This window comes from Ambystoma mexicanum, chromosome 8 (assembly GCF_040938575.1).
Source record: "Ambystoma mexicanum isolate Mex_15411 chromosome 8, UKY_AmexF1_1, whole genome shotgun sequence".
NCBI classification, from domain to species: domain Eukaryota; kingdom Metazoa; phylum Chordata; class Amphibia; order Caudata; family Ambystomatidae; genus Ambystoma; species Ambystoma mexicanum.
The window spans coordinates 815060830-815076126 of NC_090929.1; the positions used below are offsets into that span (position 1 = coordinate 815060830).

Consider the following 15297-nt stretch of genomic DNA (forward strand, 5'->3'; position numbering starts at 1 on the left):
GGGTAAGACATTCATAAATGGTATCTAAAGTGGGAGCTACTGGCAGGACATGCGTTTTGAAGCGATGGTTATCGGCAGCAAGCAAAGTTGAATCAGAAACAAGTTGTGACATTGGGGCTATTGGAGACCCTGCTGCCCATTGACGGGGACCAGCAGCACGGCACGGAGCATGCGCCATGTGTTGGAAGGAGCCAAACGTACCGTGCACTGGAGTTAAGGGTTGACAAAGGGATGTGCGAGTGTGGTTGCGTTCCGCGATAATTGAGTCATGGTTTGGCAGAGGAAAATTATCAGTGGGTCTCCGTTGTGATTGCAATGGGGGAGCAGATAGTGACGGCAACCTACGAAACGCACAGAAATTATTCATCACAGAATTTGTCAAATTAGCAGCAATTACAGAATCATCAGGCACGCCTACTTTGAGAGACTGAAGATGGGTGAACATAGTAAATTATGCAAGAATTAGAAAGAAAGAAAAGAAAAGAAAATAAATAAATAAATAAATAAATAAATAAATAAATAAAAACCAGCCGGGGCAGTGCGCCCTCAACGCCCTCAACTCCCGTGGACAGCCGTAGACAGCCCTTGCCAAACAGCGCTTCAAAAAAAGCGCGCGCGCATAAAGCGCGGGTGTGCAGGATTAAATGGATTATGGGATAGGAGGGCGGGGCCAAGGGGCTCGAGGAAAAAAGGCTGTCCCTTCTTTATTTTCGTTCTCTTTTCCTTTGAAGTCACGGGAAGGAGGCAGCAGAAAGGCACAGCTATCAGAAATCCTTGAGAGAGCAGCGAGTCCAGCCGTAGACAGCCCTTGCCAAACAGCGCTTCAGAAAAAGCGCGCGCGCATAAAGCGCAGGTGTGCAGGATTAAATGGATTATGGGATAGGAGGGCGGGGCCAAGGGGCTTGAGGAAAAAAGGCTGTCACTTCTTTATTTTCGTTCTCTTTTCCTTTCAAGTCACGGGAAGGAGGCAGCAGAAAGGCACAGCTATCAGCAATCCTTGAGAGAGCAGCGAGTCCAGCCGTAGACAGCCCTTGCCAAACAGTGCTCGCTGCTAAATGTGGTACCAATGTGGAGACGCTGACACAGAAGCCACGCCCAAATGCATCTTTTTGTATGTTGTTAATGTTCTGCACTTTGTAAATGGCACTGTGGGACTGGGTTCCGTGCCTTCCTAAAGCTATGGGGTGCCAAGTGGAATCAATCCTCCTGCAACACACAGAATGTGAGACGTCTGGGAGAGTTCCCAGGATGGAACTGGGTGAAAGGTGTTAGTCTGTCACCCATCTGCTTTGTCGTGTTCCTGTCCATCATATATTGTTATGCTTGTGACGTGACTCTTGCTTCTCACTCAGCACTAACCAGTCTGTGGTGAAGGTCATGAAATGCTGCGATTGGAGTGTTCTCGTTCACCTCATGGTCGCCCGCTCTATCATCCACATTACAATAACACATGCGTTTTTTTAATCTTGTGTTCTCACTCCTCATTACCTTTATTTAAGGGTCGAAATAGGTTCCATTGTCTGTCCTCCTCGTTAACGTTGTGTAACTGGATCTCAAGTAAGAACGTTATATGGCACTGCAGACTGTACACCATGCAGTGGTCGAAGTGTGCAGAGCAGAGCTCCCATGCTTTTCTTTTTTGCATTTCACTGTTCCCATACTTTTATTTTAGAAAGAAACCGCTCCGGAATTCTTTCTTTTTAAAATAAAAGTATAGGAACTATTAGAAAGTCTGCTTCTGCCATCTAAGGGTTGTGATGTCTCTGCAGCTGTGCCTGTGCTTTCTACATTAAATGCATGCGACCAACCACTAAGGGTGCAGGCCCAGCCACAGCACGTCTCAGCACTCCGCAGGCAATTTCACCCGCCTCGTCACAATGAGTAAAACACTCACTTTATGTGCCCGAGTTTCCCTTCATTCTGCAGAGTGCAGAGTGACATAGAAAGCTCTAGAATTCTGCTGCTAGAACGCGATTTCAGCACACCCCAGGGCACCTCACACTTAAAGGTAAGCCTGCCTTATAATTAACCAGTTGTTTCATGTCTGGGCCTGCCATGGCAAACTGTCAGCAAACGCACACATGTACATTTTATTTTTGCATTTCATGACCGTTGGGTACCACATGCCATACGAACAGAGATCTTTGCATTGCCAATACAACGGTCATGAAATACAAAAGTTAAAAGCACAGTTTACTTGTGGTTTTTTCATTCCTTGAAATCCGTGTTTTAATTCAGTTGTGTTGCTGTGGTGGGCGGGAGCGGTGCTCCTATACTTTATATGAAACGTTTTACTTTTCCTATACTTTTATTTTAAAAAGAAACCATTTCGGAATGGTTTCGTCTGAAAATAAAAGTGTAGGTAGAAGTTGAAATTTGCACCTCAATGCACTGCGTGCACTCAACATTCCTTTAACCAGCAGGTGTCTTGTTTGGGGTTTTGAATTGCGCGTGGGAGGCAAAGGGATGATGGAGTTTGGGGGAGCATGGCCAAGTCAGCAGGAAGCATAGCTCCACTACTTCTTTTCACACACTTCGACCACTGATCTATCCTCCCTTGCTTGTGTCTTGGGAATGCTTTTCATTTAGAGACCTGTGTTTATATAAGTGATTTGTATTTGGATGAGTATCGTGGTCACTTTTGGTGTTTAAGTGATTGCCGTGTATGGCCTTGCAAGGCAGTAACCAGCCTATGCAATAAATATAGTACGTTCTAATTTCAATTATGTTTTATGACAAACAGTGTTGTCATCCAGTGTGTGGCCAGGCACTGCTCCTCGTCTCTAATGGCAGAATGCAGTTGCTGATGCTCAGCAGTACTTTGCACCCTTGGGGACTAGTGCAGTGTAGGATTCCCTGTTGTCTGGTGCTTGGGACTCAGCCCCTGGTGCCTTTCCCCTAATGACAGGGAAAACTCGAAAACGTGATTTTCGTATCAGGTAAAGCTCCCTCTCTGTGCCCCTACTATGTAATTTGTTAGTCCCTTTTGCAGCTTGTGGAGGGATGTACCAGTACCACTATACTCGGGCAAACACAATATTGCACTGGTCTTTAAATGGTAGGATTCTTTGCTAATTATTCTCCTGTTTGATTCCCGAATTCCTTGCAAAACTGTTGGTGTCCACGTTTTTTAGGACCATATATTTCAAGCTGTACTTTTCGATAAACAATAGGGTTTAATAAAACTTGTATATCTGTTTGCAGCCTCAGATCAACAGGTATACTCAAGTTAGTGTCACCTTTACAAAACTCAATGGTTCTTGGTTAAGTGGAAATGTATTTATTTATTATAGGAGTTAATTGTAATGCATAATGCACCGCATATGATGTAAGAAAAAGTGATCATTTGCACAGGTGATTAGAATCTTACTTGATGCTGGACCCGTCCTCCATCCCCTATCCTTCAGTTGCTATCCTGGGTGTGGTGGGAGGCTTTAATCGAAGGCTAGTTTTTAGAGGTTTTCTGCTACAGATAGTTTGGATCATTGACGTTGTTTCATACACTTGTCCCTTGAAGCATGCAGCAACTTTGTTTGAGTAGCTTGAGGCATCTGATTGCTCAGGCGTGCGTTTGCTGATCGGTTTCTGACTGAAGGGGGGGTGAAAGGGATAAATTCTGTAAGGGGTAAAGGGGATAGATTCTGTTGCTAATGCTGTCCTTTTCTCCTGTAGGCCTCGTCCACAGTTCAGTATGTCTTGAATTTGATTCTTCACTGACTGCACTGGGAGCCAGATGAGGGCTTTGAGGGATGGGTTCAATTGGTCCCGTTTTCCAATACTCTGGCACATTTCGTCAGCCTAATTTTTCAACTTACTGACAAGTTTCTTTGGGAGTCCTGTAGAGAATGTTCAAGTAGTCTGTTGTTCGTGCCATCACCAAGGATCTCATCAATTAGTGGTTTGAAGGGTTTTCCTGGGTAGGCACAGTTGGTAGCTGGTCAGTCTGAGAAAAGTGTTAAAAATGAGTCCTAGGTTTATCTCTGGTTTATATGGGTCTGTGGCGTGCGCATTCGTTGTTCACACATTTGTGTGATGCATGCTTGCATCTGAGGGTGCACACTACACACATATGAGTGTGTGACTTTGTAGTGATGGGCCCAGCCAGTATTTTAAAAAGGGTCCTCCACATGTCAAGATTGCAGTGAGGGAAGGGAACATGTTTGGGAGGGGAAGATTATAAGGATCAGGACACACTCACTCATTGGGCAAGGTCTCAAATGTATTCTGCGTATTTGTTCTTTTCTAGCCTTCGTGAAACATTTTTATTTTCCTCTTGTAGTTGTAGTACATCAGAGGGGAGAGTGCAATTTGGCTGTGAGCCTCGAGGAAAGCAGAGCGCCTTCCCCATCTCATATTACAATTGAGGTAAGATGTGGGCTGAGAGGAAGAGATGAGCTGACTACTACTAGTGGGAGGAGGGCCTTGTGGGCCTATTGATTGTATTGCCACTATTCATTTATGCATGACAAGTCGGCTACATTTCTTTTTTTGTTGTCGTTGCAAACGCGCTTCTAGCGCTTGCAGACTCACTCCCACTCCAACCCCCAGCTCCTTCCTTTCAAGTACCTTCAATCAGGAGTAGACTGGCCTATTAGAGAATGCTGGAGATTGTTTTCCGGTAGGCCTCTGCACCCTGGGCCTCTTTTGTGTGATAACCTATTTTATTTCCACATTTTCTCATGGGAAAAGGGTTGGGCTTGTTGAAAATGTGTAACATGGGGCCACTTTGAAAATTACTTCCAGGGCCTCCTTTCGTCCAGTCCACCTCTGCCTTCAATCCGCCCGCCTCCTTCCCCAACCACACTCCGTGATTGGGCCTGTTGCCCTGTGTTAACTTCTGCGAGGGTACAAGACCCTTGCAGGCTTACCAACCGGTATGATTTAACATCGTGGCTGGAAGGTAAGTTTGGTGCAGCACTACTATCCATCCAAATGAGTCTGTCCTACAAAAGTTCTTTGTGAGCGAGTTATGTCACGGGTCATATGTTAATAATTAAAAACCTAACCTCGTATGATCTTATACTTGCACCAAATAGTGGAGGTTTGTTGCAAAGAAACTGCATATCTGTTTGTTTATTACACAACTTATTTTATTGCATGTGTTAAAATCACTGAAAGTATAGTGGGCTACTGGGCTTAAATAGATTTTTCAGGTCGACATTATTTTGCATGCTGGGACTTATATCTGTGTTTGCAGACTTTGCTGGATCCCTGCAGCTATCACTTTCCTCCCGTGTTATCACGTCATTGCCTTAACAATCATCTGTTCCATCCACTAGCTATGGCATGTCGCAGGCAAAGGGCAATTGGGCATGTAGTGTTTCACATCCGCTGGGTGACCATCTCTTGTAACTGTCTTGAATCAAGACATAAGAGAGACAACATCCAGCAGGGATCTGAAACACTAAATGCACATTTGCTACCCCATGCCCATATAAATACTTCTTTGTCACTAGACTCACTACGGCTGTCAGAGGCACGCACCTGTGGGGTTAGAGTATACATTATAATGGAGACAAAAGAAATACAGCCGGTGGGTGGGTGGGGTCGTTATATTATAGCCACAGATTATTCAAGAGCCTTTAATCGGCGGCCGTGGGCCCACCCACCACCTGTATGCATTTCTTTGTCTCCCCTTATGTATTCCATTTCCTGTCTGTGACGTGTAAACTAAAATGTCACATCATCAGACATCACATGAGGTGTGTGTGTGTCAGTCTAAAAGCACTGTCACGGTTCTACTTAAAAGGAGAGGGGAATGACCTCACAGTTACACAGACTAATAACTTGAATCTATCAGAGGTATAGTTACTTGTTGATGTTGAATAGTACTGACTGTACAATCACTGCCACAGACTGAGTCAAAAGTCAATAAGAATCTATCAGAGGTATAGTTACTTGTTGATGTTGAATAGTACTGACTGTACTATCACTGCCACAGACTGAGTCAAAAGTCAATAAGGCTATTTCCTTGTCAGGGTATGCCCAGTAGCTGGGAGCGTGCAGGTCTATAAGACCTGATTGAACAGTGTAACTGTGTGTCACATATGAAGAGGAATCCAGCCCTGCGGTCAAGTTGGAGCTGGGCTGGAGCACCCAGGTTCGAGGAGGCGCTCACTAGACAGCCAGACACTGCTGGCGGCCCCTTGGGATCACGCACAGTAGCCATATGAACAGGAGGAGGCAGAGACACCCCTAGCCTAAACAGAAAGCAAATAGAGAAGCAGGGAGAAGTATGCCAGGCACTGAGCTTCTCAACTAGTACTCAGGTGCAGGAGGCAAAGGGGACCTGGCAGGAGGCAGGTTCGCACACGTTGGGCCAGTGCCAACACACGGACAGACCTACAGGCACTGGGGCGTGGGATCGTGGGACTGGTCCGGCAGAGGCCTGGACTGGCAGCCAGGGCAGACTGACTTGCCTAAGAGTGGTACGAGGGAGGACACAGACCACTCAGGAGTAGTTTTGGCTGCATCAGGGAACCCCTAACACGGCCTGCCAGGGCCCGAGCACCAGAAGCATTCTATCCCAGCAGGAGCCAGAACCCACAAGCTGCCAGGCCTGCGTGTATAGCCTTGATACACCAAGATGGGCACCAAACTGCCTAGGGCGAAAGGCAAGCAGCCCACACTGGGTGAATTTCGCCAGGTGCAGAAGGGGCCTGGAGCAAAGATAAAGCCCCCTCTGGGAGCACGGACACTGTGAGCAAAGACCAGGAGATCCCTGCTGCGATCGCCGACATAAAAGTGGCTTGGGAAACCAAATTGGGACTGGCCATGGATGAGCTGAAGGCGGCACTAGAGCTCAAAGTTGGGCCAGTACAAGAGGTGGTAAACCTCCTCCGGCAAGATGTCACAGGGCTGGCTGAACGTACAGACTACCTAGAGAAAGAGGTGGCCCCGAACACAGCGGCATGCGCAGCCCATAAATCCGAACTTCATGACTTAGTGCAACGTGTGGGCAACCTGGAAAGCAGGGCGGAAGAGGTGGAGGGACGGGCCCGAAGGAATACTATACGTATCGTTGGACTGCCTGAAGGAGCTGAGGGACCTAACCCTACGGAATATGTCAAATCAAAGCTGCTGCAGGAGATAACCGGGGGAGTGTTGTCCCAGGGATTTGCAGTAAAAAGGGCGCACAAGGCCCTGATGAGGAAGTGACCCTTGGTAACACCCCCTGACCGGTGATAGCCTAGATTTTGAACTACCGTGACCGGGAGAGAATCCTAGAGCATTTCCGGAAGGGCGGAATGATACGAAGGGCGTCGGCAGACATAACCGCATACCCGGACTACACCCTGCAGGTGCAACGGCAACGCATGAACTTTGGAGCCGTGAAGTGGAGGCTGCGCGAAAAAGGCCACAAATACATGCTGCTCCAACCGGCAAAGCTGAAAGTGATTCATAAGAGCAGAACATTGTCTTTTGAAACTCCTGGAGATGCCATGGAATGGCTAGACATGCAAAGCTGTGCCCAAGAATCGGGTATCCAGAAGGAAGATGGCGCAGATAAGTACCATGTGACTGCAGCGCCTAGAGTGTTGCAGTATAAGACATTGGGACTGGAATATAGTAAGCGATATAGCCTGATGGAGGCACATGTTTAGGGTGCCGTATATACATATGATCCTTGAGCACGACGAACCTAGTTAATGATGTAGGAGCCTAACGGTACTAGTCCTCCTACCCCCACATTATATAGACCAGTAGGGTCACCGGTAGACTGGTGACACCCTGCCGGGTCCTGCTCTCGGCATTCCGAGGCTAGACAAAACGCGGGGGGACTGAGATCCAGGGATGGAGCTGGGCTTTTGTTGGGGTTGGGTAGGGTGGACGGGGGGAAGGGGTTGTGTGCAGTGTTGGTAGTGGGGCAGGAGGAGGCGGGGGGGTCAGTTGGGGAGTTTTTGTTGGGAAGGGGAGGGGTACAAGCCCAATTTTGTGTCAAATCGGGCGGGAAGTGGAAACTAGGAGGGGAGACGGGACAACCCACAGATGGCGTTGGGTAGTCTTAGAGTGGTGATCTGGAACGTGAGGGGCCTTAATAGCTATTTGTAGCAGAATAAAGTAATGATGCACCTAAGACGGCTAAAGATTGATATAGCACTATTACAGGAAACCCACCTCACTAGAGAGAAGCTGGAGGTGGTCCAGAAGAAGTGGAGGGGGTGTACCACAGGAGCCACATACTCAGCATATGCAAAGGGAGTTATTACGTGGGTGCCACCACATGTGCCGTTTCACCTGCTTCAGACCACGACAGACCCAGAAGGTAGAATGATGGTGGTGAGGGGAATGCTGGAAAACAGGGAAGTGAGCATTATAAATTTGTACGCCCCTAACCAAGACACAGCGGCCTATTTTAGGTCCCTGTATGGCAGAATTGGCCCACTGTTAGGCGATGTGATTTTATGGGAGGGGACTTTAATTGTACCTTAAACCCTAAAATGGACAGATCAGATCGCAAACCAGACAGACCCACTCCGGCTGCGAAAGCATTACAGGCCGTGCTGAGAGACTTGGGACTCGAAGATGTCTGGAGATAGCTACACCCAGCAGATAGGCAGTAATCGCACTATGGGGCACCACATAACCTGCATACGAGGCTAGATTATTTTTTCGCCGCTCCAAAGCTAGTAGGTGAGATGACGGGGGCAGAGTACAGGGCCAGGGTGCTCTCGGACCACTCCCCTTTGGTTCTGGAGTGGCAGTACCAACCCCCTAGAACGAGAATACCGACATGGAAGCTTAGGGCTGAGGCCCTGCAGGACTTGGGATTCCGGGAGGACTTGAGGGGGGCGATCACTGAGTATTTTGATACCAATACAGGTAGTTTCCAATCGGTGGGTACCTTGTGGGAGGCATTCAAAGTAGTAATACAGGGTGAGGCCCTATCAAAGTCTAGAAACTCCAAGGTGACAGAGTGTGAGCTGCAAAGAACAGAGAGGGAGCTGGAAGAGATAATGCATAAGAGGGGCACCTCACAGGAGGATGTGGAAAGGGTGAAGCTCTTACACCAGGCCGGCAGCGTGCACTGGGATAGATTATGCAAGCTGAGCTACAAGAAATACCTCAAAAGACAACATGCGAGTGGAGACAAGCCGGGCAGGCTGTTGGCTTGGCTATACAAAAATGAAACACCACGGCTGGCGATCAGAGAAATCAGAGGGGAGGAAGGCCACTGCTGGGACACCCAAGAGGGTGTAAACGAGGGGTTTCTTAGATATTATAAACGTCTTTATAAAGATGTAGGGGAGGAGATGGCTCAAGAGATCCAGGATACATTAGAGGACATAGGCCTGCCTAAATGAGATGATCAAGAGCGAGAGGACCTGGACGCCCCAATCACGTTAGAAGAGTTGGAGGTAGTGGTTCAGCACCTGCCCACGTGCAAAGCCCCAGGGACGGACGGGCTCCCCAGCGAATTCTATAAAACTTACAAACAAGAGTTGCCCCCTCATTCCTAGACATGCTTAACGAGGCGTTTGAGCACAGCAGGCTACCGGAGACCCTACGGAGGCGGTGGTCATCCCGCTCTTAAAACCAGGTAAGCCAAGTATGGACTGCGGGTCATATAGACCCCTATCGATGCTTAATCAGGACAGCAAAATCCTTACGGCAGCGTTAGCAAACAGGCTTAAGCGGGTCATTAGAAAACTGATACACCATGATCAAACAGGATATGTTCCGTGTAGGAACATCATTGACTATCATAGGATTCTCCACCACATCTTTGACCAAACTGAGAAGGACCCAGGCGAATTAATTGGCAATAGTCTCGCTGGATGCCGTGAAGGCGTTCGACTCAGTGAGATGGCCCTGGTTGATGGCGACTCTGAGAGAATATGGGATGAGGCCGGGATACCCAAGGTCGGTTAAAATGCTATACAGCTCCCCCATTGCCAGGGTCAAAACAGGCACTACGATCTCCGATAAAAGGCAACTAAGTAGGGGTACCAGACAGGGTTGCTCCTGGTTGCCTATGCTGTATATCCTTGCTTTTGGAGCCACTAGCAATCTGTCTCAGACAACAATACGGGGAGAAAGGGATCCAGACAGCGGGGGGTTCGCATCTTATATCACTATATGCAGACGATATCCTCTTATATCTCCGCTTCATCAGAGGAAAACCTACAATATATTCTGGAGGTGATGGAACGGTATGCCACCCTCTCAGGAATAGCACTGAACCCCCCAAAATCTAGCATGTTCCCCTTGGGGAGATACAGCGCACCCTGCTTAGGAGCCTACTGGTCATGCCAATACCTTTGCGACCGAGACGTTCTGGTATCTAGGAATCAATATTTCCCATTCAACTGAGCAGAGACACAAACATAACAGAGTTACAGCAGTAGACGGCATTAAGAATAGTATGGGGTGTTGGTCCAAACTGCCCCTGGCCATGATGGGTAGAGCAGCTTTGATTAAGATGGTAGTCCTGCCTAGATTGTTGCATTGTTTTGTGAATATCCCGTATGCGATCCCCAAACGCTTTTTGGTCCAACTCCACAGCTTGTGCAGGGGTTTCTTATAGCATAACTCCAGGAATAGGGTGGCCCTGTGGAAACTACAGAATTTGTGTGACAAGGGGGGTATAAACTTGCCGAACTTTGAATCATACTACTTAGCGGGACAGCTGCAATATGTGGCCAGGTGGCTGTCTGGAGAGGAGACGGCTGAGACCAGGCTGTTCAGTAGGGACCCCGCCCTTTTCTTCCTTAGAGAGACAGTGTGGCTGCCGAAACCAAAGGTGCTGGGAATGGCGAGGCTGCTGGTGATAGGCTGGGAAATGTGGCAGAGGGCATTGCGAATGATGGGAAATCCAACCCCACTCTCAGAGCAGGCGCCGCTAGCAGCGCTATGTGGGGATGACCCCCAATTGATGAAAGGGATCCGTAGATACTGGGAACCTGTGGTCCTGGCAACCCTCAGGGATATATGGCAGGAGGGGGCGGCTCTGGATTTTCAGAGGCTAGTGGAGAACACTGGGGTACATAAAGGCCAGCACATCACTTATATTGGGATTATTAGAAGGGTGCGAGAATGTTGGCCTGACACAGTGCTTATGGAACAACCGATGCAACCATAGAGACGATGTACGATATTTCGGAAGGTGGACATGAAATATCCCGTCTATATGAGCTACTGGGAACCAGGGTGTGGAGGGAGCCACTCCAACTGAGGCATGACTGGGAGGAGGAGTTGGGAGAATCCGTGTCGGATGGACAATGGGCCAGAGTCCTAAGGTATCATAAGAAGGTGTCCCGAAATACAAGGCTGCAGCAGATACAATTGTATGTCACTCATAGGGCATACATGACTCCTTGTAAAATTGCTAAGTTTGGAGGCCCAACAGCACAAAAATGCCCACAGTGCGGGGAGGAGGAGGCAGGGATGCTACACATGTTTTGGGCTTGCCCGGAGGTGGGGAGGTTTTGGATAGAGCTGAAGACACGTCTTGCGGAAAAGGGAATTGCTTTGGAGGTGGAGTCTGCTTGGGCATGCATGCTGGGGATTTTCACCAGCCCACGTAACCTGAAATATATCAGTAAGTTAAAAGACCTGGTTTATATTTTGGCCAAACAGAGAATTGCAATGGGCTGGAAGGCGGCCCGACAGCCTAGAATCGAGTTATGGTGGGCGGACCTCATGAAATGGGCATAGGCAGAAACAGCTGCTTGGTATGAAGCAGTCAGCAAGGAGGGGAGGAGGAGGTGAGACCTCTGATGGCATGGAGACAACTTGTGGCCTCGATGATGGGGCCATCCCAGGCTGACCAGAGCGAGAATGATGCCGAAGAGACAATTGAAGTAGCCACGCCTAGAGATGAGCAAAACAGTGACACTTAGGTAGGGGCTCGAGTTAAGGGGACGGGAGGGAGGGGGACCGAAATGTTCAATTATTAATATGATGCTGTGAAATGCAAATGTGGATTTCCTCAAGTTTGTAATGTTTGGAGTTTTTGTTGATAAAATAATAAAAATATATTTAAAAAAAAACAAGCACCATGTTGAATCTTGGTTCCATGTGATGTTAGAAACCCCCTCTAAGCCCAGAGTCAACCAAAATTGTGTACCAGCCCAAATGCATACAGACTGTCAGTATATATGTTTACATTCAAGTTTTCAGAAATTTCACATGCTCTGATCAATGTAATTATCTCTGCAACCTGTGCTGAATTATATGGGATCCTTTTGCTCTCAACAATACTCTTTAGTGTCGTGATGGCATATGCAGCAGTTGATGTGCCCTCAGTCAATTTAAAACAGGAACCGTCACAAAACAGTTCTCCGTCTGGCTCTTTCTGTGGGGTGTCTGTTAGGTCATTTCTTCCTTTCGTTTCTTGTTCAGTAACCATTATACAATCATGGGGTGGTGATTCCCTTTCACCCGTTCTTTCATTGGGAGGGGGCATTAACTCTGCAGGATTCAAAGTGCAACATCTTAAAATTTGAATATGGTGTGCAAATAGGACAATTTCATATCTCGTCAGTCTAGCTGATATAAGATGTTGCGTCTGCATTCTATTTAAAAGAATGTCTACTGTGTGAGGCACCATTAAAGTTAAGGCGTGACCCAAAACCATTCCCTCGGTTTGTTTTAATGACGGCGGCAGCCGCAGCAATAGCTCGCAAACAGCGTGGCAAAACGCATGCAACAGGATCCAGCACGGAAGAAAAATAACCGCATGGTCTATTTCTTCCTCCTTTTTCCTGAGTCAAAACAGCCAACGCAGAACCATTACTTTCATGCACAAATAACTTAAAATCCTTTTCATAATTTGGTGTGTCCAAAACTGGAGCTGAGCCCAATGCAACTTTTAGCAAATTAAATGCATTCTGACATTCCATGCCCCATGGCAAAGGCAAAGCAACATCCTTCTTTGTCAATGCCATCATAGGTTTTACAATCATTGCAAAGTTAGCAATCCACTGCCTGCAATATGACGCCATGCCTATTATGGCTCTGACTTCCTTCTGTGTCTTTGGAATAGGCATACCAGAGATGCTTTCTATCCTTTCTGGTGTCAGTCTCCTTCCCTCTTTCGAAAGTAGGTAGCCCAAATAGGCCACCTCCTTTCGACAATACTGGAATTTTTTTAATGAAGCTTTATGTCCATGTGCTACCAAATGTGTCAACAATTTAGCGGCACTCTCTTTGCAAATGTCTTCTGTGTCAGCAGCAATCAATAGGTCATCAATGTACTGCAATAGTACACAACCCGTTGGTAGCTCTAGCATGTCTAGTTGTTCTTTTAATGCTCTGCTATAAATACTTGGGCTCTCAGTGTAACCTTGTGGAATTCGTGTGAATGGGAAAGAATGTCCTCCTAACGTAAAAGCACATAAATATCTGCTATCTGGATGTACTGGAATGCTAAAAAATGCGTTCTTTAGATCTATAACACTAAAATATGATGCAGAAGCTGAAATCATGGTTAAAATGGTAGTGATATCTGGGACCAATGGAAATTGGGGATCAACTACTTTATTCAATCCACGCAAATCAATTATGAAACGATATGGTATTTTATTATTACCTCCTTTCTTGTAAACTGGAAGGATGGGACTATTACTAGTGCTACAAGTAATCTCTTCTATCACGTTTCGTTTAATCAAATCAGAAACAATGCATTTCAATGCTTCCTCACCTTCAACCGAAATTTTATACTGTGGGATACTGTCAGGATCCGTCCATGGAGACTGTGGCATCAGTGGAAGTTACCGTCACGAAGACACGTATAGCAGCGGTCCAGTCCTCATTCAAGATGGCGGCCGCCACTATATAAGCAGACTCCGCCCATCTTTCGTTGCGTTGTATCTGTGAATTTTCGCTGAGACCTTCGCTCCCTGCCTTCTACGTTTTGTCCTTCGGATAATCTAGCTTTAGGCAACTTTCGCCTTTTGCCTTTGCCTTCCTTCTGTTCCTTCTGTACTTCTTTCCTCTTGCGGTCCTCGGTCCGCCCCTCCCGCGTCCCTTTGCGTTCATACCTGTGTCTGTTTACTTGGCTGTATTCGGTATTCTCTTTTCCTACTTGCGGTTCTAGTCCTCCACTTTTGCGTCCCTTCGTGTTCTACCCGTACTATCGATCACTTACCTTTTACTTATTCTGTTCCCGCTTGCGGTCTTCGGTCCGCCCTTCTCGCGTCCTAGCGTTCTGACTTGTTCTGCTACTTTCTTCTTCCCTCTGGCTCACTTACCTACTTGGACCTTCCCATTACGGTACCCGCTGCAGTCCACTACTCCTGTACGGTTAATCCAGACAAGAATTTCTCCGATCTCCATTTTGCATATTGTCATCAGTTGGATCTGCCCTCCGGTGATACCCATCACGTGATCTACCTCCTGGAACTGCTCAACAGGGTTTTTTGTGCCGTGGTTTGGCATTTTCCCTGTCGCGGGGCCTGGCTCCTCGGGGCCCTCCCCTAGACAGGTTCCCTATCCTGTCGAGGTGGCCTCCGAGGGAGCCAGACCCTATTTACATGACAGGAAGACCTGAGACAAGCCCATCAAAGAGAAGTCCAAGACAACACGAAAGCAGTCTTCGCCAGCTAAGGAAGATCCAGAGCAGACTTCAGGTGAGGAACGGTTGGAAGGAGGGGATAGTCCTGACAGAATACAACGCCCAACAAGATCTATGTCTTCCATTGAACAATATCAAGAGCTGGTCGCCGCTCTTCAGAGCCTCACCCTAGAAGTCCAATCCCTTAAGACTGAAAACGCGGCACTGCGCCAACAGGTGGTTCTACATAGAGACGACCAAGGAGACCTGCCTCCTATGCCCCTGTCGTTTGGCAAGTATGACGGCCATCCAGGAGGGCTCAAGGACTATTTAGACGCCTGTCAAGTTTATTTTGCCTTCCGACCCCCCGCCTTTGAAACTGCCAAGGCCAGGGTGGGATTTCTGATAGCCAATCTTTCTGGGAATGCATTGGCCTGGGCGACTCCTTTGGTGACAGAAAACGATCCCTCCTTGACAAACTATGATCAGTTGGTTGAACGCTTTAAGTGAAGGTTCGATCATCCTGAAGTGCTGTACACGTCATTAGAAGCTATTCTTGATGTTAAGCAAGGAAATACCGAGGTACAGACGTACATTTCTCGCTTTCTGAGACTAGCGGCGGACTCCACCAAACAGACCATTTTTCGGAGAGGTCTCCAGGACGAATTGAAAGACGAACTAGCTCGAGTTGCCAGGCCAGCATCCTTTCAAGATCTTATGACGCTCACTCTGCAGTTGGAGTATCGACTAAACGAAAGGCGCCAAGAAAGAAGATGACCTCGTCAGAGCCTTCCTTCACC

General features: G+C 47.5%; 1 protein-coding gene across 2 annotated transcripts in view; it reads right to left on the bottom strand.

Moving 5' to 3' along the window:
• Window positions 1–15297, bottom strand: part of LOC138472476 (neurotrypsin-like) — a 1741737-nt gene that overhangs the window by 1505158 nt on the left and 221282 nt on the right. The window lies entirely within an intron of this gene.